Source organism: Protopterus annectens, chromosome 5.part0, assembly GCF_019279795.1.
Source record: "Protopterus annectens isolate FY-2018-M chromosome 5.part0, PAN1.0, whole genome shotgun sequence".
Classification (NCBI taxonomy): Eukaryota; Metazoa; Chordata; order Ceratodontiformes; family Protopteridae; genus Protopterus; species Protopterus annectens.
Window position 1 is genome coordinate 854342002 of NC_056735.1, and position 25955 is coordinate 854367956.

The following is a 25955-nucleotide window of genomic DNA, read 5'->3' on the forward strand; positions in this document are numbered from 1 at the left end:
GCCGAACATCAGGCTGCCCTTGGCAAGAAATTCCTATTGTAATGAATACTGCACCAGTGATATGGAAGGACATAAACCTTTCAGATAGTGAGGAACACTTGACAGCACTTTTCACAGTCGGGTAACTGTAAATACAACAGCAGATTAGCTTTTTCAGTAAAACAGATGAAAAATGTGGTAGAAATTTGAAAAAATAACACTTTTATGCAGGAAAATGCAGGTGACTATAAGTGCAGATGAATGCAAGTATTTTCCTGCTTCTCTGATGCAAAATGGAGTAAAAACACCAATTTTCTCTCTCTCTCTCTTTCTCTCCAATCATGCACAGAAGGGGCAGCTTTCGGAAGCCTTTGGATAAAGATTAACAGCCGCTTGCACCCATTCAACTAATCAATCTCCCAACACTCTCTGCCTTCACTGGTTAGTAAGACTCCATGATAGCTAACTTACTGACCTACAACACTAATCTCACTGTGCTCCACTCCAAACCAGTTGTAACAGATGTGTGGACTGCCCTGTCTCTATGACTCATAGCATGTCAAAGGCAAAATACACACAGCACTGCTTTCATAAAGTGGTTTAATCAAAACACTGAATTTAAAGCATTCCGCGACAAAATTATGTAACTTAATGTGAGAAAAATCATTTATAATGAAATACATTAATACACCTAAAAGATGCTTTTGCTTAGTTCAAGGTATTTTCTTCACATGTAAAAATTATTTTAGTCAAGCGCTCCAGGCAACTGATCTCTACCCTACTAGCAGAAAGGAATTTCATACCTCCTTGCTGTGTGAGCAGGCAGGACTGAATAAACTGAACTTTTCCACCTGATGTATTTGCTCTTTCTTCACCCACAGAGGGCAAGCAACCTTTTTTTTTTTCCAGGGCAGGACCATAACACCTGATATGAACCTTTGAGAAGAAGCCATTGGGCTTATGTTGTTAACCCAGTCAACAAAGTATAAATAAAAAAATAATAACAAAAAAAAAAAAGGATGCTGTTTTCTACACTCAGCAGGGAATCACTCCAGTGCATGCTGGAGACTGTATCTTCAGGGTAATGGGACAACATCATCTACAAACAGCAAACATGCCACCTTCAAGTCCTCAAACTGGATTATTTCCTGATTTTGGCCCTGCCTAAGAACATCACAAACAGGAGAGATAAGACACATCCTTGGCAGGGTCCTATGACCACATGGAGGCTAAGTGTTAAGTTAGCAAGCTAATGTAATGTTACATGAGAGGTTATGCCACTTTCAAATAATGTACACCACAGAGAGGGTGCCCTTCAGTGCAGTAGTATAAGACCATGACACAGAAATTCCTCAATATCCATTCTGAAGTCATCTAAATGTAATATACTAGACAACTGATAAAAGGTTATCCCCTAACTATAGAGATAAGGAACAATATGAAGACTGGCATTTTCTAATATTCATCTGGCTCTTTGACCTCCAGCAGACTAAGTACGGTATTAATAACTCCACTGCCAACTCACATCTTGAAATGACATTCGTTGTAGCATACAACCAAGTGTGGGGGAGGGGGTGCTCAGTGGCCAGGTGAACTTCCACACTTTCAACCACTGCTGACTTCAGTCTGTTCATTCCATACTTCTTCTTTTTCCAGGGCTGCTGTATACTGGAGTAAGACCCAGATGCATCCCTTCCTTGAGCTGGTCTCAACTTTCCAGGCAGGAATGACATCTTGGCCATCAAAGCTTAGAACACCCTGCTACTGGGCAGCACAGCAGACCAGCAGGGTCATAATACTGCAGATGGTTGATAGCCTGTAACTGAAGAGAAGGGGAAGAGGAGCCTTTATATTCACCACATGCTGGATATGTTAGCTAGTGATTGAGTATAATGGGTAAATTACATGATTCACCTCCATGGTGACGTGTATGCCATTAGATCTTTCCACTACCAGTTTAATGTTACCACAACATGTCATTAATCTCCAGTCTCTACTTGGAGTTATGATTCTAAGCATGCAACAGCACATTCCTCTTGAGCAAGGTAAACAGGTTCTGCATTCAGCAGAAGGTTCCCAAATCTGATCCCAGGTGAAATGTAAGGGATATCTGCCTACAGCTTCATATACACAGACCCCTCATCCAGGAGGAAGGTAAGGAAGTTCTGTACGCAGCAATTCCCACCCCCACCCCCAGGAAGGTAAGGAGGTGCTGACTGCAGCAGCAGCATCTTTCCACCCCCACCCACTGAGGACAGTAGGGGGGGCCGTGGCTGCAGCAGCATGTTCACATATCCTTCCCCAAGATAACCGTAAAGTCCACTGGCTCCAGCAAGCTGTTCCCAAACCTTTCTATCTCAGAAAGTTAAGGGGGCCTAGATGCATCAGCCTGTTCCCACACCCTCCTCCCTGAGGAAAGTAAAGGGGGCTGACTGAAACAGCATGTTCCAGTATCCTCCATCATGAGAAAGGTAGGGGCTCAGCATGCAGTATCCTGTTCACATATCCTCAACCCCCAGAAAGGTAAGGACTGTCTGCCTACAGTAGCCTATCCCCACACCCTACTCCTTGAGGAAAGGTAAAGGGGTGCTGCCTGCAACAGCATGTTCCCACACACTTCTCCCTGAGGAAGGTAAGGAGGTTCTGCATCCAGCAATCTGTTCCCATACACTACTCCCTGAAGAACGTAAGGGTGTTTTGCCTGCAGGAGCATATTCCCACACCCTTCGCCAGCAGCAGCCTGTTCACATATCATCCATATCCAAAATGTAAGGGGTGTCTACCTACAGCAGTCTGTTCCCACACCCTACTCCCTGAGAAAGGTAAAGGTCTTCTGCCTGCAGCAGCCTGTTCACATATCATTCATCTCCAGAAAAGTACAGTTTTGTACCTACCATAAATGTAGATGTCCGATAGGTATGCATCTGCAGTCATCACATATGGGTTGTCCTGCCTCAGGTAGCCCTTCGGTCGGCCGGATTCCAAAGTCTGGGTCCGGCGCCGGCTGATGTCGCCTTTCCCAGAGCCTGGGGTATAAAAGCGTCAGCCGACGCCATCTTCCTCAGTGTTTCTTGCCCCAGATGCCAGGTGCCCTCAAAGGAAGGCTAAATTTGGAGAAATGCAATAAATTCCAAACATGCACAGAAAAAAAAAATGTATATATATATATATATATATATATATATATATATATATATATATAAAACAAATACACCATAAAAGATAACCCCAGCTAGCTATGAGAGGGAAAAGTACCCAATAAATACCCAAGGATGCATCTGCAGTCATCACATATGGGTAGAATACCATAGCCAATCTGGGGGTGGAGGATCTATGTAAAGGATTGTGTAGCTAAAATGCCCTGCAGGACTGCCGTAGCAAAGCCTGCTCTGGATCTGGAATATAAAGGTAAATTGTAATGCTTGGAAAATGTATGCACGGAGCTCCATGTAGCAGCTTCTAAAATGTCCTTGGTTGCCATCCCTCTTAAGAAAGCTGTGGAGGTGGCTGTGGCTCTGGTGGAATGAGGTCTAATGTTAGCTGGCACAGTTTTTCCATGAAAGGAATAACAAAACGAATGCAATTCCTATCCATTTTGAAATTGTCTGTTTGGAAATTGCTTTCCCTTGTGCACCAGCAGCATATGCTACCAACAACTGGTCAGTTTTTCTGTAGCTTTTAGTTCTGTCCAAGTAGTAGCGCAACTGTCTGTGTATGTCCAGGGTGTGCAGAAGTTTCTCCCCTTTGTTTTGTGGATTTGGAAAGAAGGCAGGCAGGTGAATAGCTTGGTTTAATGAGACCCTGGATACCACCTTTGGCATAAATGAAGGATTGGTTCTCAATGAGACTCTGTCTTGATGAAAAATAAGAAATGGCTGTACTGCCATGAGGGAGTGTAACTCAGATACTCTTCTTGCTGAGGTTATGGCCAGAAGGAAGGCAGTCTTCCAAGACAGGAACTGTAGTTCTGCAGATGCTGCTGGCTCAAAGGGAGGCAGAGTTAGTTTTTCCAACACGAAGTTAAGGTCCCAAGTAGGCACTGGAGGTTTCTTTAGAGGATTGATGTTTTTAATTCCTCCTAGAAACTGTCTTAGGAGAGGATGAGAAAAGACAGGTGGATCAGTATTGTACTCTGCTGAAATTGCTGAAGCATGAATTTTAATGGAAGAGTAAGACAGGCCATTGTGGAGCATTTCTGCCAAGTATTCCAGGATATGCGCCATGTTCATCACTGTGGCATCTAGGCCCTTTGCGGTGCTCCAAGTGTGAAATCTTTTCCATTTTGCTGAATATGCCTTTCTTGTGGAAAGCCGGCGAGCTTCCATGATGATATCCTTCACTCTCTTGGATAGCTTATCCTGAGGAGGAGTCAAGGTATTTTCCAGGCTGTTAGTTGCAAGGTTTTCAGGTTGGAATGCAGAGTTTTGTAATTGTGCTGAGTCAGGAGAAGTGGCCATTGAGGAAGAGGCCATGGTTTTGTACGTGACATGCTCTTTAACAGTGGGTACCAGTGCTGTCTTGGCCAGTCCGGAGCTATCAGAATCCCTTTTGGCTGCTCTGTCCTGATCTTCAGTAAGACCTTGGTCAGTAATGGAAGAGGTGGAAATGCATACACTGTTAGAGTTCTCCAGCTGAAAGAGAGGGCGTCCACTTTCCATGCTTGTGGATGGTATGTCCTTGAGCAGAATTTCTTCAGCTGATGATTGTGGGGGGAGGCAAAAAGATCTATGTCCGGCCTTCCCCATGATTGTGTTATCTGAAGGAAGATGTCTGGGTGCAGCATCCATTCATGTGCATCCATGATATTTCTGCTTAAGCTGTCCGCCAGTATATTGTCTTTTCCTGGCACAAACTGGGATTGCAGCTGTATATTGAGTTTCAAGGGAAGTTCCCATAGATTCATTGCCAGTCTGCAAAGAGGGTAGGAATGGGTGCCTCCTTGCTTGTTTATGTACCACATAACTGTGGTGTTGTCTGTCCTTATTAGCAGGTGGCCTTGATGCAGAAAGAGTTTGAAGGCCTCGATTGCATGTATCACTGCCAGCATTTCTTTTTGGTTTATGTGCATGCGTAGCTCCTTTTGTGACCATAGTCCTTGAATACATCTGCCCTCCATGTGTGCTCCCCAACCGTGGTCTGAAGCGTCAGTTGTAATGGTTTGGCTGGCTATTGGTTTGCTGAAGGGCAGACCCCTGTTTGACTGGCTTGCTTGAGCCCACCACAGAAATTCCTTTTGGAGGCATGGAATGAGTGGGATCAAAGTTTCTAAGCTGTGACTGTGCTGAGTCCATAAACTCCTTAGGTACCATTGTAGTTTCCTCATATGCAGCCTTGCTTGTGGAATCAGAAGAATGCAAGATGCCATGTAACCCAGGGCCTGCAGGATTTTCCTTGCAGTCAGCTGAGTTTGTCTTGTCAGATTCTTGAAGTAATCTGGTAGTTGTCTTTGTTTTTCTTCTGTGAGAAAAGCCATTTGGGTGGTTGTGTCTAGATCCGCACCCAGAAAAGTTATTCTTTGGGATGGAACAAGTCTTGATTTGTGAATGTTGACTGTATATCCCACGGCCTGCAGTAGGTGGATGGCATAATCCAAGTCCTTTACCAAAGTTTGTTGGCTGTCCGCTTGTATAAGGCAGTCGTCCAGATATGGGTATATTTGAATCCCCTGAAGTCTGCAGTGTGCAATTACTGATGCCAGGCATTTCGTGAATACTCTGGGCACAGTAGATAAGCCAAAGGGCAATGCTGAGAATTGATAATGCTCTGAACCTGCAAGAAATCTGAGGTGTCTTCTGCAACTTTGTCTGATAGGGACATGCAGGTATGCCTCCTTGAGGTCTAGAGTAACCAGCCAAGACCCCTTGCCCAGCATGGGAAGGAGTTGCTGTAGAGTCAGCATTTTGAATTTTGGCACAATGAGATAAGTATTCAGTGCGGACAAGTCAAGAATAGGCCTCCATTGATTTTCTTTTCTTGGAACAAGGAATAGTCAGGAATAAAATCCTTGGCCTTGTTCTGAAAGAGGAACCTTTTCTATAGCTTTCATTTGCATTAAGTAGGAGATTTGTTTCAAAGCCTCTGCCCTTTGATTTGGTGGCAGGTCTGGCATGCCTTTTCTTTTTGGCAATGTGTGAAAATGGAACCTGTATCCTTTGTCTATTATTTGCAGTGTCCATTTGTCTCTTGTAATACTGTGACAATTTTCTGAGAATAAAAAAAGCTTTCCGCCCAAAGGTGCTTTTAATTGAGCCCTGGTTGGCGGAGTCAAAGCAAAGTCATTGAGTCTGTCCTTGTGCAGCTGTTGTAGGTCCTGCACTACCTCTCTGGTTGGGAAGCTGCCATTGACGTCCTCTGTAGGAGCCTCTAGCTTGCCCTCTACCTCTGGCACGCCTGTTCTTGCCTCTGAAATCTTTCTGTGTCCGGAAAGGACCAATTTTTGGTAGGCCAATTTCTGCTGAATCTTGGTGGTTGGACTTGTAGAAAATCTTTGACTGTTTGTACAGATTTTGCCTTTTCCTCAAATTTTTTTAAGACCTCCTGAGCAGTGGAGCCAAATAACTTTTGCTTTTCCAGTGGAGCATCCAGAAGCTTAGCTTTAACATGGTCTGGCAGGGATTGTTCCTTCAGCCAAGCATGCCTACGTATGACTCCACCTGTCATAGCTGACCTACATGAAGCTTCCAATGCATCATAACCACACTGCAAGAAATGGTTGCTAACCTGCTGGGAGTTATGTACCAGATCCTGAAGTGATTTGCGATCTAGGGGTTCAGGTGAAGACAGTTTCTTATGCAATTCATCTAACAAATACTCTTGGTACTGTATCATATGAAATTGACAATTTAATGCCCTCATAGAAAGAGTGGCAGAAGTATACACTTTTTTACCCCATCTCTCTAAAGCCCTGGACTCCCTTTCAGAGGGAGTGGATTTTTAGTTGTGGCAGCTGCAACCCCTTTAGGGCCCTGGGAAATAGTTTCTGGATCAGCAGAGTGGGCCTTGTAAAGAAAATTATGTGAGTCCGGGACCCTGTAGTACCTATCGGGTTTGACAGGGCCGGAGGAAGAGTGTCAGGGGTTATGCTAGACTCAGAGTACACATCATCAATGACATTCAAAACAGGAGGAATAGCCAAAGGTCTATGCTGAGGTAAATGAAGAAAAGTTCTTAATCTTTTCCTGGAATCAGAGAATTCCTGGCCCTGCCATTTGAAATGCTCTCTCATAGTGTGAAGGGTCTCCCCGAAGGATAGTTCTTCAGGAGGGAGGCCGAGGGATAGATTCCTCTGCATCAGAGTCCTCGAGGCAAAAAGCCTCCTCTTGGTAGTCCGAGAGAGCAGAGCCATCAGAGGCCTCCTCTGAGGAGTGGGGATCAGAGGGCTCAACCCTGGGCCTTTTGTCTAGAGGAGGTTAGAGCCCCTGTCCGGATGGGGTTGGGAGCCCCTAATTAAGGAAATAAGGTCCTCTGCTAAGGTTAGAATCTGTGAACTTGTAGAGGGTCCCTGAGGAATAACCCTGGGAGGCATAGCTTTTGTGTGTTTAGCAGCTTTAGCCCTGGTGAATGCCTTTATGGACATGGATGCAGGAGGCCTGGCTGCACCACGTGCTGGTGTAGTTTTGCCTACAGGAATGGTGTCGGAAGTTTCCAAGACACCAGTTTCTGAAGGAAATTCAATAACCGACTCAGCGGGGGCCTCCGGGGCCGAGGTTATTGGTTGAGCGGTTTCGTGGGGTCAGAAGTACCAAGGACTCGGTTTCTGCCGAGACCGAGACACTCGCGGTAGGCCTGGCCGTGGTTTCAGCTTGAACCACCGGCCCGTGTCGGTCCTTGTCCTTCCGTTTCTTTGTTAAATGTGAAGTCAGAGTCTCCGACGGCATATTGTACGAAAAACTAGCCCCAAAAAATTCCTCTGCAAACTCCGCCCGACGTCTAAGAGTGCGTTGGCTGAAGGAAGCACAGGCTGAACAGGCCGAGACGTCGTGGTCTGTGCCTAGGCAGGGGAGGCAGTAAGAGTGGAAATCCTTATGAGGTATTTGTTTCCCACAAGTTAAGCAATTATTAATTTTATCTGACATCGGCTGAGGCAAGAAAGAGTCCCCAACGGGGTACTTAGCTTTTGAAGTCTTCAGTAGCTGAATTACAGGAGCTGGCTGACCGGCACTTGCAAACTGCTTCTGCTTCGGGCACCACGCGGCAAGAAAGACTGAGGAAGATGGCGTCGGCTGACGCTTTTATACCCCAGGCGCTCTGACGTCGGGGAAAGGGCGACATCAGCCGACGGCGGACCCAGACTTTGGAATCCGGCCGACCGAAGGGCTGCCTGAGGCAGGACAACCCATATGTGATGACTGCAGATGCATCCTTGAAGGACATGGTAAGAGGTGTCAACCTGCAGCAGGCTGTTCCCACACCCTACTCCCTGAGAAAGGTAAAGGGGCTCTGCCTGCAGCAGTCTGTTCCCATACCCTACTCCATGAGGAAGGTAAGGGTGTTTTGCCTTCAGGAGCTTGTTCTCACACCCTCCCCCTGAGAAAGGTAAAGGGTCTCTGCCTGCAACAGCATGTTCCACTACTCTCCTACCATAGAAATGTAAGGGCTCTGCCTGCAATAACCTGTTCCCACTCTTGCAATTCCTCTGTGGAAGGCAATGGGGTCCTGTCTGCTGCAGTATACACCCATGTCATCCTTCATGATGAAGATAAGAAGGATTTTTCTGCAGTGGCATATTCCCACACCCTCCTACCTGAGGAAGGAAATGGGGGCTCTACCTGCAGCAGTTTATTCCCACACTCTCCACCCTGTGGAAGATAAGGAGGGTCTTCCTGTAGCAGCCTGTTCACACTCTACTCCTTAAGGAAGGTAAGGGGGCTCTGCCTGCTGCAGCATGTTCCGCACCCTCCACTCCTCCAAGAGGAAGGTAAGAGTCTCTGTCTTCAGCAGGCTCTTCCCACTCCATCTTCCCTGAGGAAGGTAAGGGAGCTCTGCCTGCTGCAGCATGTTCCCATATCCGCCACCTAAGGAAGGTAAGGCAGCTATGCCTGCAGCAGCAGCATGTTCACAAATTCCCCCCAAAAGAAAGGTGGGGGGGTCTGCTTGCAGAAACCTGTTGCCACATCCTCCACCCTGAGAAAGGTAATGGAGCGCTGCTACCTCGTTACTGTCTCATCATGTCCCAATCTTTCCATTGCTCATGCAGCTTATCAAACGTAGGTCACCTGGGTAATATTTAGTACTTTATTCTGCTATGCCAACAGAGCTGACTAACCATTTAATTATAGAATAAACAAATAAATACAACAGCAAGTATGGATCTGGAGAGCAAAGTGGCCTGCATTCGCTCTACATTTTCTAATGTACTAAGTTACAAAGCCTCATTAGGAAAGGCATTGTAGCAAATGCTCACACCTAGTTGATACTCTTGTCTCTAATAACAGCATTTTTTTTCTGAGTCAAGACCTTTAGCTACAGTACTTGCACCACTTCCTGAAATTAAGACTTCAGATTTAGTCAAACTCTGGGTTACTTAAGTTAAAGCTTGTCAAATTTACTGGAAACGTAGTCCATGATAATCACTGGGGAGCAGTTTCACCTCTGATAGAATGCCTCGCAAAGTCATAATAAACTTTTCTTAGAAAGTTTTCCAGAATAAGAAAAACATCTATATTATTATCTTACACTTTGCTGTTAATACGGGGTTATCAGGTAGACGACTGTATTTATGCTTATACCTCCAGTTGAATATATCAACCCCCCCAAGAGCAAAACACTCCTCTCTAAATCATCAAAACTTTTAAAAGATGAAATAAGGGAATAATGCCCCATAATGAAATATAATGTTGATTAACAGGCATACATCAGTTTCACAATTTTTCAACGTGACAAAAAAACATTTATAGCAGCATTTTAACTATTTGCAGTCTGTAAAACCCTGTTCTTTCTTATCAAATGCCGTAATTAAACATCTCCTTTCTGGAATAATTAGTTGCCTAAAAATTACAGCTCTTTCTGATCCACTGCAGAAGAGGATACTTAAGAATTCTTGTGTATATATTATATATATATATATGTATAATTTTCTCGGAACGAGATTGTTGTCTGTTTTCTTTAGATAGGTATTTGTATTGTTTATTTGTGTTTTTAAGTTACCGTATTGTTATTATTTGAAAAAAGAAAATTGAAATATAAAGATTTTGGAAAAAAAAAAAAAGAATCAGTCACACCTCATTCAGCTGAGCTGTGTTTTCTTGTGCAGCATAAACATGGAAAGGAATTGCCATAAATATTTAACTGCATAACCCAGTCCAGCCCTAACAGCTGTGTTTTTTTCTCTCCCAGGCTTGAAGTTTTACTCACGCTTGTTGCACAATGACAAAGGTTGCAAGGCTTCAGTTAGTATTTAAAAAGCAGTGGAGGGATATGCTACTACTACACAGCAATATAAATAACTCACTTTAAAGATGTTGGTAAATCTCAATACCATTCTTACTGCTGATAAACAACTCCTATAAAACATTTACTGCAGAGTATTATGGCTGTGAGCTGTCACTGAGCTGTTTTCTGCAGCCAAGGATACAGTTTAATTTCTTCCACTACAACTTGCTTACTGTACGTCCTTGAGTAAAGCAAGTCACTTGACCAGATAGCGCTCCTGTGTTGCCCTAAAAAGGGATGCTTACATCCGATAATCTTACTCAGTATGAATTAAAAAGGTTTTTTTTTGTTTTTTGGCTGGCTAAGTTCACATAGTAGAAATCGTCTGTTTTCACATACAACACTAAGTGTCTGAAAACACAACAAATGAGAACGCATCAAGGAAGCTGGCACAAACACATTAAAGAAAGCAATGCAGAACTAAACATGTGCACAGGAACAGAAAAAATAAGTTATGTACTCACCATAACTTTCCATGTGAGTTGTTCATCTCGCCTTCATTCTCACTGATGGGTTAGGAGCTGATCCACGGCTCCAACTCAGCCAATTGCAAAAGCTCAAGGTTTTCAACCAGCTTGAGGCCTACTCCCTATCCCATGATGCTCTGGAGCTTCCCTCAGATCTTGTTTGCTGCCAACTAAGTTACCAGAAAAAAATCCTGCCAATAGAGGTATCAATAATACAGTAGACAAAGGCAATACAACCATGAGTTGTCCCAAGTTCTCGGTCGCCAAGAAAAATTGGAAGGGGATTTGGAGGGTGGGACGTAAGAATGAAGGCGAGATGAACAACTCATGGAACATTATGGTGAGTACATAACTTCTTTATGTGACATTGTTCTATCTAGCCTTCATTCTCACTGATGGTTTAGCGTCCCAAGCGCAATCCTTCTCGGGTGGCTCACGGGAGTATATTCCTCAGGACAGTGGAACTAAAGGAAGGCCTGTCCCTGGAGGCCCTATCTACTTTGTAATCTATGATAAAGGTATGAGGCTTTGACCAAGTAGCTGCTGCACAAATGGTGTCTAGTGGTAATTTGGCCAAGAAAGCTGAAGAAGTGGAGACAGCTCTAACTGAATGAGCCTTTACTCTTTGCTGTAATGGCATGTGGACAGAACTGTATGTAAAGGAGATACAATCTGATAACCATTTGGATGAGGTAGTTTTAACCACTGCAGCACCTTTCTTAGAATCTGAGAAGGAAACAAAAAGCTGTTCCAACTTTGTGAAATCCTTCATCCTGTCTAAATAAAATCTAAGCTGCCTATGTACATCAAGCTTATGCAGCTTATACTCCATCTTATTAATGTAGTTCGGGGAAAAAACAGGCAATTCTTTAGTCTGATTGACATTCGTCTCTGAACAAACTTTAGGCAAAAAAGAAGGATTTTTCCTAAGTGAAACTCTATCTTTATGAAAAATCAAATATGGAGATGTAATGGACAAGGTCTGTAAGTCTGAAACCCTCCAAGCAGAAGGAATAGCTACTAGAAATATTGTTTTCCATGACAAATATTTCAAGTCACAAGATGCAGCTGATTCAAACGGGGGTAGAATGATCCGTGAAACAACAAAATTTAGGTTCCTGGGAGTAGCCAGGGATTTAATATGGGGGTCTTAACTGTAAGTTACCTTTAAGGAAGGCTTTTGAGAGTCTATGTGACATTATGTTAGAGTCTTGGTCACCAAGATGAAAGTTTGAAATTGCTGCCAACTGAACCCGAATGGTTGCTGCAGCTGCCCCCTCACTGAAATGTTTAGTCAAGAACTCCAAAATGGACAAAATCGAAGCCAGATAAGGGTCAATATTATTTTGAGATGCCCATATTGAGAACCTCTTCCATTTACTGAAATATAACTTCCTGGTAGATGATTTATGGGAGGATGTCAAGATATGCTGAGCTGCGGCTGAGAGATTCTGAAACCTGGCTATATTGGGAAGTGGAGCAGCCATGCTGTCAATTTGAGGTACTGAAGAGCACCCGATGAATGAATCAGAAGGTCTGGAACTGGGTCCAGGATCCAAGGTTCCTCCAATAGATGAGGCTGCAGGAAGGGGAACCAAATCTGACAAGGCCAGTAAAGAGCTATTACAATGATGGTACTTCCCAGAGCACTGGCTTTCTGTAAAAATTTGGGTATCGGTGGAAAGGCATAAATTAGACCCAGGGACCAATCATGTACGAGCGCGTCCCTTGGGGAATCTCCCCGAGGGGAGATTAGGGCAAAGTAGCTGCTGCATTTTGTGTTCATGGGGGTTGCAAAGAGACCGCAGCAAGGTGAGCCCCATCTGCAGAATATCCTTTCCTCTACTTCTTTCTTCAGGGACCACTCGTGCAGCAATAGGATAACCCTGCTCAGTTTGTCTGCTATCACATTGGTCCTCCCTGGGATGTGCATTGCTTTCAGAAAGCACTGGGTGGGGGTAGCCCACTGCCATACTCTCAGGGCTTCTCGACATAGTGGGTAAGATTTGGTTCTTCCTTGTTTGTTTATGTACCAGACTACTGACATGTTGTCTGTTTGTATCGCAATAGTCCCTAGAGGAAGAGAGTCTTGAAAGGACTGCAACTCTAGAAGTACCACTCTCATCTGTAGAACACTGATATGCAGATGAGCCTCGTGTTCCTTCCATGTGCCTTGGGCTATTCTTCCCTGATAAAGCCCCCCCACCTTATCAGGGAAGCATCCATGGTTACTGTGGCAACTGGTAGTGATAGTACAAAGGGACGGCCTGTGATCACCAGGTGTGACGTTAGGCACCATTGAAGACCCTTCTTGCAGGAGTTCGTTACCATAATTTGATGAGACATTGGTAGATCTTGAAAAGTCCATTGTGTGAACAGGAGTCATTGCAGAATGTGCATGTGCATGCGCCCCAATGGGATTGCATTGATTGCTGCTGCCATTGTACCAAAGAGTTTAAGAACCATAGATGCTGGTGCATTTTGGTGTAAGAGAAGAGTCTGAACCTACTGTCGAAGAGAAAATACCCTTTCTGATGGAAGTTTTAAAGTCATAGTGGTGGTGTCTAAGTCTGCTCCTATAAAAACAGTATGCTGCAATGGCAATAAGGCAGACTTTCTGAAATTTATGGTAATCCCCAACTGGTTGCATAGTTTCATGGTGGTGTCCCTTGCTTGGATGAGATGATGCCTGGAGGTGGCGGTAAGGATCCAGTTGTCTAGATAAGGAAACACTCAGAATCCTTGACATCTCATGTGAGCCGTTACTACTGCCATGCAATTGGTGAACACTCTGGGGGCTGTAGTGAGAGCAAAGGGCAGAGCCTGAAACTGGCAGTGACTGGCTCCCAGCCGAAAGCACAGATGACCCCTGGATGGTCTGTCCATTTTTATATGATAGTACGCATCCTGGAGGTCTATCAATCTCATCCAGTTGTCTTTCCCTAAGAAGGGAAGTATCAACTGTAGCGTGACCATCCGGAACTTTGCCTTCTTCACTGACTTGTTCAGTCTACTGAGATCCAAGATGGGTCTCCAGTCCCCTGTTTTCTTTGGAATTAAAAAGAACCTTGAGTAAATTCTGGATCCTCTCTGGTCTGATGGGACTGGTGGGATGACTCTTTTTACCAGCAAACTGTGAATCTCTATGGTTGCTTGTTCCCTGTGGCTGGATGGAAAGTCCGGGATTTTTCTTGAAGGGGGGGTGGCAAAGGGAATAGAGTATCCTCTGGATATAATGCTTTGTACCCAGCTGTCTTTTGTTATTTTTAGCCAGGCGTCCCCTGACTGCCTTCAGATATGGACAGGTCGGCATCCTTTCAGGAGCGCTAATAGGGCTTTCCAAAAAACTGGTCTCTGTTGCCCTGATTCTGCGGAGCCCCTGTGCTGCGTGGATGGCTTCTTCCATTATTGCTCCCTCCTCTGCCTCTAGTGGGGGTTTCACCACATGTGTCCTGGAAAGCTCCTTGAGTCTTATGGAACCACATCTTCTCTTCCCTCCAACCTTTGGAGTAAGGTCTGGTAGGGGTGGAAAAATGGACTCCGACAGCAGGCAGAGTCTTTCCATCTTGCTCACACCTGGTAACCGTTTCCTTCACTTTTGGTCCAAAGAGGGATGAGCCATTAAAGGGGGTGTTGGTAAAGGATGACTTAAATGGCTCTGCAAAGGAACATAAGCGCATACAGGAATGTCTACTAAGAGCAATTCCTGTACCCGATGCCCTGCTCGTTCCATCAGCTGCTTACGAGATCAGACGGATGGAAGAGTTCACAAGAGAATTGAGGGAAGCAAGCTAGGAAGTTACTTTATCTGTGACCCCCCGCAGCTACTGCACCCTGTAGAGTATCTTCCAGCTCTTGTAGGACATCTCTTTGTAACCTAGTAAAATGTGTGTGATAGTTTAGCGATCAAAAGGCAAAGGTCACTGAACTAAACATGCGCTTGCCGTATCTGTCCATGATCCAGAAATCCTTATTAGGAGGATGGATAGACGTAGAAGTCTCTGATAATTCCTTCCTGCTGGCTGCAGCCACCACCATGGCATCAACTGGCACTCCTTTGGTGAGAAAAGTCTTGTCCTGGGGGTAGGTTATAAATTTGTTAGGCCTCCGAGGGACAGGTTCCATGGTATCTGGGGACTCCCATGCCTTAGGAGAGACTAGGTCTATCAGCTCATAGAAAGGCAGAGACACCCAAGTGGCAGAGGGCTGAGACCCGAAAGCCTTCAGGTAGACTGACTCATCATCAGTAGGGTTAATGGACTTTCAGCCACCCCTCTGTTTAAGAATTTCCAAGATATCCCCAAAGAAGATATCCTCAGAGGGGGACCGTGGGGACCCTTCTGACTCATCCAAGTAAGTATCTGAGGTGACGGATTCCTGTGAGGAGTCCAGATGCTTCCTCTTGCAAGTTCTTTCCCAGGAACCTCATCAGTGGGAGCTTCTGGTGAGGTCTCGGAAGAACAGGGTTCGCCAAATGGGACTTCCTGAGGCTTTGGGTTTCTATGTTTCTTTGGAATCTGTGGAGCAGAGGTAGATACTGGTGCCTTCGGGGAGGAGATTGCCAAATCTGATGATGTGGTCTCCCGAGGGGACAATACTCTCCTCGTGGTGACGAACGCCCCCCGGCTTCGACAGGCGGGAACCACCGGATCCGAAGCAGCCGATTATTCCACCCGTACCAAAGCAGCGGGCTCCGAGCCAGAGGTAGGCGCCGAACTCGTCAGAGCCAAAGCCCCGAGAGGCAAAGTCGGAACCGACAGGTCAGTTCGACTATCCTCCCTGGACCCGACCGGTGAGTGTCGGCTCCCAGACTCCAAGGTCGGCACCGAGCAAGTCAGATTCAATAGAACTGATAATCCTGGGACAGTCATCGGTTCCAACGGTTCCACTATCATCAGCTCCGAACACTCCCGCTCCGAAGCCTCGAGTCGTATCGGAGGAGGAATAACAGTAGTAGGGGTGGGACTGGACGGTTCCGAAGCCACTGTGGTCGGTGCCAATAAAAGTTTGGCCAACGCTGCTGTCTGCAGAAGCCTCTGCACCACACGATCCACGTCTGTGTCAGATAATCTTGAGGACAAGAAGAGGCCACAGAAGAAGCTATGGATTGCAATATGAGGGACTTAAGGTTCGGAGATACCAGTTCCAAAACCGGGGACCGGCTCTTACCCACAATGATAACTGACAGCTCCAAGACAGACCTGTGGAGCCGAGGTAGGTGTCTTCTCAGAAACTCTTGTTGGAGTCAAAGCGGTTTTCTTTGGCTCCGATCCAGAAGACGCTTTTGAAGAAGGTTTAGAAGTTTTGTCATGTGAACTGCCTTTGTCTAAACACTCTTGGAACGGAGATTTCAACAATCCCCTTGCTATCAATTTGCTCTTTCTTTCGTGAAGTACTCTGCTGCTAAACAAATGACAAATAGAGCAATCCTCTTGTAGGTGAACTTCACCTAAACAGTACACACAGTCTGAATATCCATCTGTGATGGACATCTTCTGTCCACACTTAGGACATTTTTTGAAGCCTGACTTTGATTTTTCCTGCTGAGACATATTGGCACAAGGAATAACAATTCCCTTAACTATATGCTAACCACTAATACTTAGCTCAGAAACAACTCTCTAGAAAAAGAAAACACAGCAGGCTAACACTAGGGATATATAAATGTATATATACATATATATATATATATATATATATATATATATATATATATATATATAGTTTGCAAAATAAGATATCAGCCTTAACATCAGGCTATCCAACTGCACTATAAAGAGGAACAGAAAAAAGCTTTAAACTTCAGACTTTAAGCTTTAACTTTTAGATATATATAAAAACTGAGAGAATTGGGATAGGAAGTGAACTAGGCCCAATAGAAAAAAATGGGCACATGACAGAAAAAAGGGTTTAATGAACAAAAAGTGCTGAAGCACTGAGACTAAACTATCCTACACAATACCAACTAACTATAAATACCAAAAAAAACACAACTAGCTAAAAAAGAAGATAAAAAAATTACTTGTATTCACTTCCCCGAGCTGATGAACTCCCGATCTGTTGCAGAGGCAAATGAGATCTGAGGGAAGCACCAGTGCATCATGGGATATGGAGTGGGCCTCAAGTTGGTTGAAAACCTCGAGCTTTTGCAATTGGCCGAGTCAGAGCCGAGGATCGGCTCCGAACCCATCAGTCAGAATGAAGGTGAGACAGAACAACATCACATTTGTAGTTTACAATACCTAACCTGTAATAACACTGTTCAGTTCTGTAAGGTACACACTTGTAACAGAGTGTGATCACTGGGAAGTGCTAACTTAATGTACAACAGTCAAAAACCTACTGTTACATGGCTGCCTACAAGGTAAGTTTGCAGTTTTTGTCCTCTTCCCCATTTCCAAACTTTGCTCCTTTGTTTCTGTGCAAATTAATCTTTTAAAAATTCTGCCTTACTCAACTTTAGAAATCTCTGTAATATATTGGAATGTCTTTATTTTGCTTCTTTTCTCCATTAACCCATCCAGAGAATACATAAATAGCAAACTCCCTCTTTCGATCTGTGATATTTCCATATACACCCTTGCATCCTGTCATCTTTTCTTACTAACGTTTAAAATTAAAAGTAAGCACTCTGAAATAAACAGTACAATTTCTCCAGTCTAATTTTTACTCCAGTGAGTAGCCTTTCCTTACATTTTTCCTTTTAATATATGTTTCTTTGAAGTAAATATAAACTGACATGACATGACAAACTCTTCATGCTTGCAGTTTTCTATAATCTCTATCTCCAATTAGTCCTTTACACACTGCTCTTTGAATATATCCTGCTGCAGATATACTTTCAGCTGCAGAGATATGCCTTTCCTTCTAGCCCCTCTACAATTTCCCAGAAAGACGATCAGAAGAAACACTGCCCCATACGAGAAACCAGAAAAGAATTTCACTTCCCACTCCGTGCACTATTTACTATCAATCTTTATTATCTGCTATATCCCAGATTTAATCTTTTGTGTTACAATCTTGCTATCATCTTTAAGGATACTTTATTTACTGTTATGTATGTGCTGTATCAGACTCCTTTAAAAAGCCTAAATGAGACACATCCACAAGCCCATTCTGACGTACTACTTAAGACACCCAAAAAAATGCTACTAAATTTCTGTCATAATCTGCCCATTGTGAATGCCTTTTGCTTATGACACCACAGTTCTCTACCCTCCATTCAAAGAATAACTCTTCCTTTCATAATAAATTCCATTACTTTCCTTAGCATGTGGAGAAAACATAAGTACAAAGAGTATTTATTTTAATTTAGTTTAGTTTTTTAGATAATAGGGTGAGTGGGTTGGTCCTTGGACCATTTTCAGCCACAAACTGAGCACAATGACAAATACTGACAAACATCAGAAGTCATATAGAATTGGATACAAAGCACTGCAGCACTAGGAAGGTGTAACAGGGAAATGTACATGTAGTACAGTACATTGTGATTTTAAAGACAAGCCCACATGACAAATGTAAGGTAACACAGCTAAAGGTCTTCCATTCTTGCAAAATGAAACAATATCTACCACTTTCCACTTTAGTTAGTAAGTTAGTTATTTTAATACCAGGTGATCACAAGTGTTTTTTAACACTCCCTGAAATGTACTGTTGGAGATCTTAAGCCCATATGATTGAAAAACTAGATCCATTAATCCCCTTTCATCCTCCTGTCAGGGAATTTTGCTATAGGAAACTGTTCAAAAGCTATTGACATAGCCATTTGTTTTCTCTCACCCCATTAGTTGGAATTTTTTTTTTTTTTAAAATTGTGTCAAGGTTTGTTAAGGTTTGGTTTTTGGGTAAGCAGTGGTTTTGATAAAATTTTGTTGTTTTATTTTGTTTTTAGGTCAAAGGGTTGGTTTTTTAGTTAGGGGTCTTTCCCCCTATTCTCTAGATTCTTTTATTTTTATTGTTTATTTTTCATTTAATTAATTTAGAGAAAATCTGTCAGCCAAAAAAAAAAAGAATCTTGGTTTTCAGTTTTTTATGTGGTAAAATGTGCCTTTAAAATGTTATAAAAAAAAAAAAAAATCTTGGTGTCAGTTTTCATGTCTAAGGAAAATTTTCACTAAACAGCTACTTTAACTTGTTTTTTAGTGAACTGTCAGTCAGCATGTCTAAGGAACAGAGAATCTTGTTTAAAAGTCCGCAGCAGTGGTGTAGCAAAATGTAGCCACTATGGCGACTTTCCCTGAGTCCTCATTGAGAGAAAGAGGCTTTCCACAGGAGTCATGTAGCGAAAACGCCTTCCTTCTTTCTTCGTTCTCCCCTCAGAGGAAGAATAAATTATAAAAGGGTTGATTAAAACCCTGTCTTCTCGAGGCCTTGTCTTCTTTTTCCCTCTCCTACCAAGAAGAAAAGCCGGGTTCACCAGTCTGTCGGAACCTGCTGCTAAACCTCCTAGGGCAGTCTCTCTCCGGCTCCCACGGACTTGGGGCAGAGGGTTTCGAGGCCTGCTCCACCCTCCAGTTGCGACTCCCCTGGTTAGAGGGATGTGGGCTGGACTATGGTCCTCTTGGTCAAGCTCCAAGTCCCTTGGGATTCTTGGTGGTGATCTCCTGTGATCTCATAGCTGTCCGGTCCCCCTAGCCGGCTCGTGGGTCCCTCATTCCCTCGGAATGGGAGTCATGGAGATCCGTGTTCTCGGTCCCATAGTGTCTCCAGCCGATGAGTCGGTTGGACCTTCCTATGGACCAGGGTGAGAAAGAGACTTCGACCTCCTCCGGTATTAGATACTCCTAAGGTTCTGTGCCTCTCCTGGTTTCAAATGTATGGCTCCTAAGACTCTTCCAGTCCCCGTGGCAGCCAAAGTTGTCCTGGTTCCAGCCCATTCAAGACTGAGCCATGGTGCACCCCCAGGGTTTTCCTCCTCCAATGTTTTAGGCTCTCGACTGGCCAGGCTATGAGGTACTTGAGCTGCTCCTTCTCATTGGACGTATACCTTCAGGGCCTCCAGGTCAGGGCTCTCTCCTCTTCAGGGCTGTCAGTTCTGCTGGTACCGCTCTACCCTCCTGCTCAAGGAGGTACCAGCACTGGGTACAGCTGTGAACCCACGGTGGCTATGAGGAGGCGTTAGCCAACCAGAGACTGGAGTCTCCCCGGTCTCCCCAGCCCTTTGGTCCCTACTGAGGCCCCTCCCCGGAGATCGTTCCCCCCCTGGAGGTCAAGCCCCTAGCAGCTCCTTTACCCCCCCCAGAAAAGATTCTCAGGCAGCAGTGGATGATCTTTGACAGGAACGAGTCTCCTCAATTTGCAGCCATTGATGCAGAGGGTCCCCGTCTCCTAAAAGCATCTAACACTCTCCTTGATGATGGCAGACCTCCCCTAAGTCGTTCCTCGAGCAATGTCTTCTTTGGCCTCCGAGGGCAGCCCTTTCCCAACCCTGGGGCAGCCCATAGCTCCCTGGATGCTGATATCCTTAATGAGCTAAGGCCAGTTGAGGAGCTCCTCCTCGGCCTTGAAATTACCTCTCTGGAGACCTACTCCACCTCGTGTCGCCCAAGAGTTCCTGTCACAGCCTGTGGAACCGGTGGCAGTTCTGTAGAATAAGTTGTGTAGAGCCCTTCGGGGTGGCAGGAGTCTTGACGCAAGGGTGGCGCAGCATCGATCCTCCGGTACCATACCCATGATAGCAGAGGCTGATGTCTCATGTCCCCTAAGACTATCACCCTCAGAGCTAGGGGCCTGGCACGGGAGCCTTCCCAAGTTCAGCTGCCTACCTGCTGTCGTCCCTGAAGCTGCTCAATGCGGTGCCTGAGCATTTCAGAGGCTTCTATCCCATATCAAACTCGGCACGCACCACCGAGGCTTGCAGCTCAAGTCCATGATAAGAACTGGGAATTCGGGGCTTGTCGTCTATGGAGGCAAGCGGGGCATCGCCTCATTTCTTTGGGGCCTCTTCTAGGTAGACTGCGGCCGTTAGCGCTGAGTCCTCTTTGTGAAGGCCAAGGTAAAGGACATTTGGACATGGAGCAAGAAGGTAAGACTTTGACTGGACCAGCCTGTGTCTTTGCATCATTTTTGGCCTTACCCCAAGACCCGCTGTCGCCAAGAATGAGGGACTTGGATCTCAAGCAGCTTACCCCCTCACTCCAGGATGATCCCTTCTAAAGAGCCCAAGAATGGAAATTCTTCGGGAAGATGCCAGAGGAGGCACAGCAGCCCCATCCACCTTCGTCCCTGAGAGGTTTCGAGGCTCTTCCACTGGATGCTTCGGCCCCAGAGGCTTGCATCCTGGGTGCTCGAGGGAGTGCCGACTGTGCAGCAGGAACATTCAAAAGTTAGTTACCCCTGCATCTAATTAGACCCACTGTGCAGTCTGATATCACTGGGGGTCGCGCCATCCCATTCTCTCACTCCCACCTCAGTCCAAAATCCAGTCCAGCAGGCCAGTCAACGGACTTCTGGAAAAGAGTTTCCAAACCAGCAGCTGCAACCACACCTCAGAGACGCAATCCCTATCAACGCTCACTTGAACAACGGGGACTTGGGAAGCCTCCGGACCTTCAAAGCTTGGTTCAAATTCTCTCATTCTTATGTCAGCATTCTAAACTCACCAAAGTTCAAGTTCCACTTCAATGGTTTGTTCGATCAAAAAGTCCTCTTGGTGCCAAAAGACACAATTGGATCTGCCATTCTAGATCTCAAGGTCACTATTACCATATCATGGTCACCAGACAATCCATTCTTCATTCCTGCAGACATCTCTTTGACAGGAGAGACAGATCTCAAGGCTTCCAAAGCCCTCTCATGTCATCACCACATGCAGGGTGGTGGTCACCAAATGTTTTCATGGTAGGAGACAGTCATTTTAGTTCCGCTGCCCTTGGGCTCTCCACAACTGCCTCCTCCAAGTCAGCCGCCTTACGGTCTACTACTGCTCAGCATAGAGAAGGCAAGCCACATCACAGCTCGTGATTCAGACGGCTCTTGGCCAACTGCCACCTCCAATTGCCTACAATTATAATAATCACAATCCAGATTCACAGATCACTTGGGCAGAATCACCTATCAACTATACAAGTCCAGGCTCTGTGCCATACAGGCGATAAGAAAGCCTTGAGCCCAGATCAGCATGCCAGAATGGTGGGTCCACCAGCCTACGGTTCTTCTTCTTCGCATACAGTTTCTCCTTCACACTGCATGAGAATTTCCTCAAGACTCCAGCCAGAATCAGTTTCTCCAACAGTCCTTTCCGTTCAGGATTCTCAGTCAGTCTAGCTGGATCAGACACTTGTCCCGCAATCGGACCTTCTGGCTTCTGGGATCTCCCCTCCAATCTGACCCTTTCTCCCTCCCACCCACTCTCCCCGGTTGGACCTCGGGGCCTCCCAGATGGGGCCTCGGGCTGGGCCTGGGTGCCTCCAAGTCAAGGCCAGACCGAGGCCTTGAGCCAGATGGGATCCCAGGGCTACTGACATTCAGAAAGGGTCATCTGATGGGGGCATTCCCCTGTTGCTTCCCCTTAGGGTCATCAGGGTGACCTGTTCGACACTACCATTGCAACATCTTAGGGAAATGAGGGCGGGGACCATTGCAGACCCCCCTTGCAGAGTTGCTACCTGGTTCAGGGAATGGAGGCTCGCTCACCGACGCGTTGTCAGTCCGGCAAGACCTGAACAAGTGATCCCAAGGAGTGGGCGGGCAGGGTAGACGGAGGCTGAGAGACCGACTCTCCACCTGAACACTCCTGGTGATAATGCATTCGACTGAGCAAATTTCATTTTTATAATTTGGGGGTGAATTTCTTGTGCAAATGGCGACTGCTCTTCTCCTCACCCGTGCCCGCTCTTCTCCCCCACCCCTCTATCCAGCCCCACCGAGATCTACTTATGCTTTTCTCCATTCCTCTCTTCCTAGAGGATCCTGCCTCAGTTCCTTGGGGAGCAATCTTTGGAAGGTAAAATGCAACTGGTCCAGCCAGGTTACTGGCCCCTTCGTCGATATGGTCACTGGAAGGCAAAATAGCACTGGAAGATCCATGGTTCCTGCAGATCCAGTCGACCTATTCCACCAGTCCACGCACACCTCCATGGATCACCACACACCCTCTCCGACTTGGCTATCCTCAGAACCTAGTCTTGGAAGTCAAGTTGTACCCTTTTTTCCGACTACCATGCCTGCTATCAAGATAGTGTATTCTAGAAATTGTAAGAGGTTTCATATTTGGGCTCATTTGCTCGTCTTTGCTACTATTCACTACCTCACTCGGGAAGTTATGAAAATTCTATTTTGTATCAAGTATTCAATCTTCTTTTTTCTCTACAGTCAGTACTCATCTGGTTTCAATTTTCAAATTTCAGCAATTCATTCTCTTCTAATAAATGAAAAAATAAATTGCGTGAGCATGAGCAACAGATAAAGCCACCTCTTTTGGAGAAAGGATTTTGCCTCCCCATTCTCCATCCTCCTCGGGCACGTGCCACTACTTACGTTAACTTCCTCCTTTGGTGCTAAACCCTCCAACCATGGCAATTAAAATTTCTAAATTTCTACTGTGAAACTTCTCATTTCTGAGTCTGCATTCGCAGTGAAAGAGTTTCAAGCTTTATCTCCAAAGAACCTCGTGCTGGTTTCTTTCAAAAAGACAGAGTATCTCCTCTCCAAATCCATCCATTGTCACAAAACTTTGTCCCAGTTTCTGCCTACAACAGTCAAGTTACTTCCAGTCTCAGTCTACGTATTCTGTAAACAAAGCATATTCCATTTTATACATGTCCACAGGCAATTGTGCACATTATGCTTTTATTTAGATAGGGCAATATTTAAACAAGGAAAACAGATCAATTGTTTGTATCCTTTTCGCACAATAAATTGCCGCCAATAAATTGCAAAATCACAGCTGGGACTTCAATACTGCTTTAACATGGTATTATTTAACTCACTTAATTTCTAGCTTATTTACTTACAAGAGCTGCTCAAGCTACAAGAGCTAAACTATGGCTACTGCCACTCATTCTAAGCTTGCCATTAGTGACATTTTGCCGCGTGGCATCATTTCTCACCCGCACTACAACACTTTCATTCTTCTGGAGGATTCTCAGCTTAAATTGGATGCCAGCATGGTTTTCCACAGTGCCACCAGTGTTGAGTCATGAGCCAGTGGTGCTAGGAGTGCTAGGGGGTGCTAAGGGGAATGGTGGCTAGATAGAGTATTAGATATTCTTAGTTATATTTTACATCTTGACCTTTCTTTAGATGTTCCATATCTATCTTGGGATCCATCCCTCCTTCCCCTTCCCCTTTCCTTCCTTGGATATCAGATATCAGAAATTATCCTGTTTCATCAATCTTGATCTTTCTTCAAATTATATAATGCAGTTTTATATGTGTGTATGTAATTAAATACGACAAGATCTGGGGAGATCTGGGTGGTGGTGTGGTGCATCCTCAGCCAAGCTAGTCAGATAATAAGCTTAATCATATCTATCGAAGTCGGAAGTCGAAATGGAGGTAGGGATCGGCCCATCGAGACTGAGATGTATGGAGGATAGATGTAAACATCTAAAGTTATGGTAAGTACATAACTAAAAGTTATACGTACTTAGCATAACAAAAAATCTGTAAGAAAAAGGTCCTTCTTCAGTAACCTCTAGTAGTTTATGTCACAGGTGCTTGAACCACATAACTGATTAAGCTTTCCCAAGATGTCTTTCCATCCCCCACTTCCATATCATGCATCATGATACCACCTCTCTTCAGTTATGTCCCCACCAGGAAGCTGAGGTAAAAAATCAAAAGGAATAAAAGCTAAGAAAAAGGTTAGAAATGTGGAAGATGGAGGAAGGGCAAATTACTGAAGATGAACCTTCTTGCATATTTATCATTATGCTAAGTTCCCATCAGCTGCATTTTCTGATAAAAGAGGACCACCTCCAGTAACCTCTAGGGCAAAGACCCTAACTAGTCTTCTGGGGTGGCCAGTTTTACACCAACACACCTCACTCAGAAAACAGTGGCTGTGAAGAAAGAACTATAGCTGAAGGTAATGTTCAGTTTAGAGTGGTTCACAAAAGTGTTGAGGAAAAGTCAATGTTGCTGCCACAAAGATATCATCCAGTGGGGCATACTGGGAAAAAACTGTGGCAGTAGCCATTTTTCTGGTGCACTGAGTCTTATAGCCTCCAGGCAGAGTTCCACTATGTTTATAAATAAAAGGCAACACACACTGCAAACTACTTAGACAGGGTAACTTGATACTTCTCCTAAGCAACTGGGATTTACCAAAGGACAGACAGACCTGATCATCTTCCTTCCAAGACTGGATTTTGTTGGCATAGAACCAGAGCTGTCTGATGACATGCATTAAATGTACAAGATGTACACATTGGTTATATATAACATTGATAATTTGATAAACTAGTTCAAACTACTTTCTAAAGTGATTTTAGGCACAAAGACAGGTTAATATGAGCAAACACCTGTCTATGCAAAATGAAATAAAGCATTCAGAAACAAATGATGCAGTTCAGTAGGAGAAACAGCACTATTAGCAGTAACATAGGAAAGGCTCAATTCACAGAGAGATAAAACTTGACTACACTGGTGGGAAAATAGCTCAGTATGTAAAGGATGGCAGAATGACATGCAAATGAGTGACAATATGCTAAAGAATGCCATTGTGTATGCAAATGACAAAATAAAGCACAGTGGCACAATTCTGAAATATATAAAACTAGCACTGTGACCCACAGAGATCAGTTATTTTGAACATCATTTTTATGTTAAGGTATGACACATACTAAAATGTTGGAAGTAACATCTTCCTTAGCTTGTCAGAATGTATTAGTGCCTACCTTGTAGTCAGTGTCCACTCTGTTGCTCACTGCCACCCTGCACACTGCAGAAGAATCTGTCAACAGTTGACTTACCATCAATTCCATGAAGAGGGTATAGTCAACTGGTAACACATGGACAGGGACAACATATGGGAGATAGTAGACATGTGCTGTCCTCATAAAAAATCAAGAGGGATATGTGGACTGCCTATTCCAGTAAACAGAAAGGTCTATGCAGCATTAGTCATCTTTGTTA

General features: G+C 44.6%; 1 protein-coding gene across 1 annotated transcript in view; it reads right to left on the bottom strand.

The window, feature by feature from the left end:
• Window positions 1–25955, bottom strand: part of PANX1 (pannexin 1) — a 903960-nt gene that overhangs the window by 728562 nt on the left and 149443 nt on the right. The window lies entirely within an intron of this gene.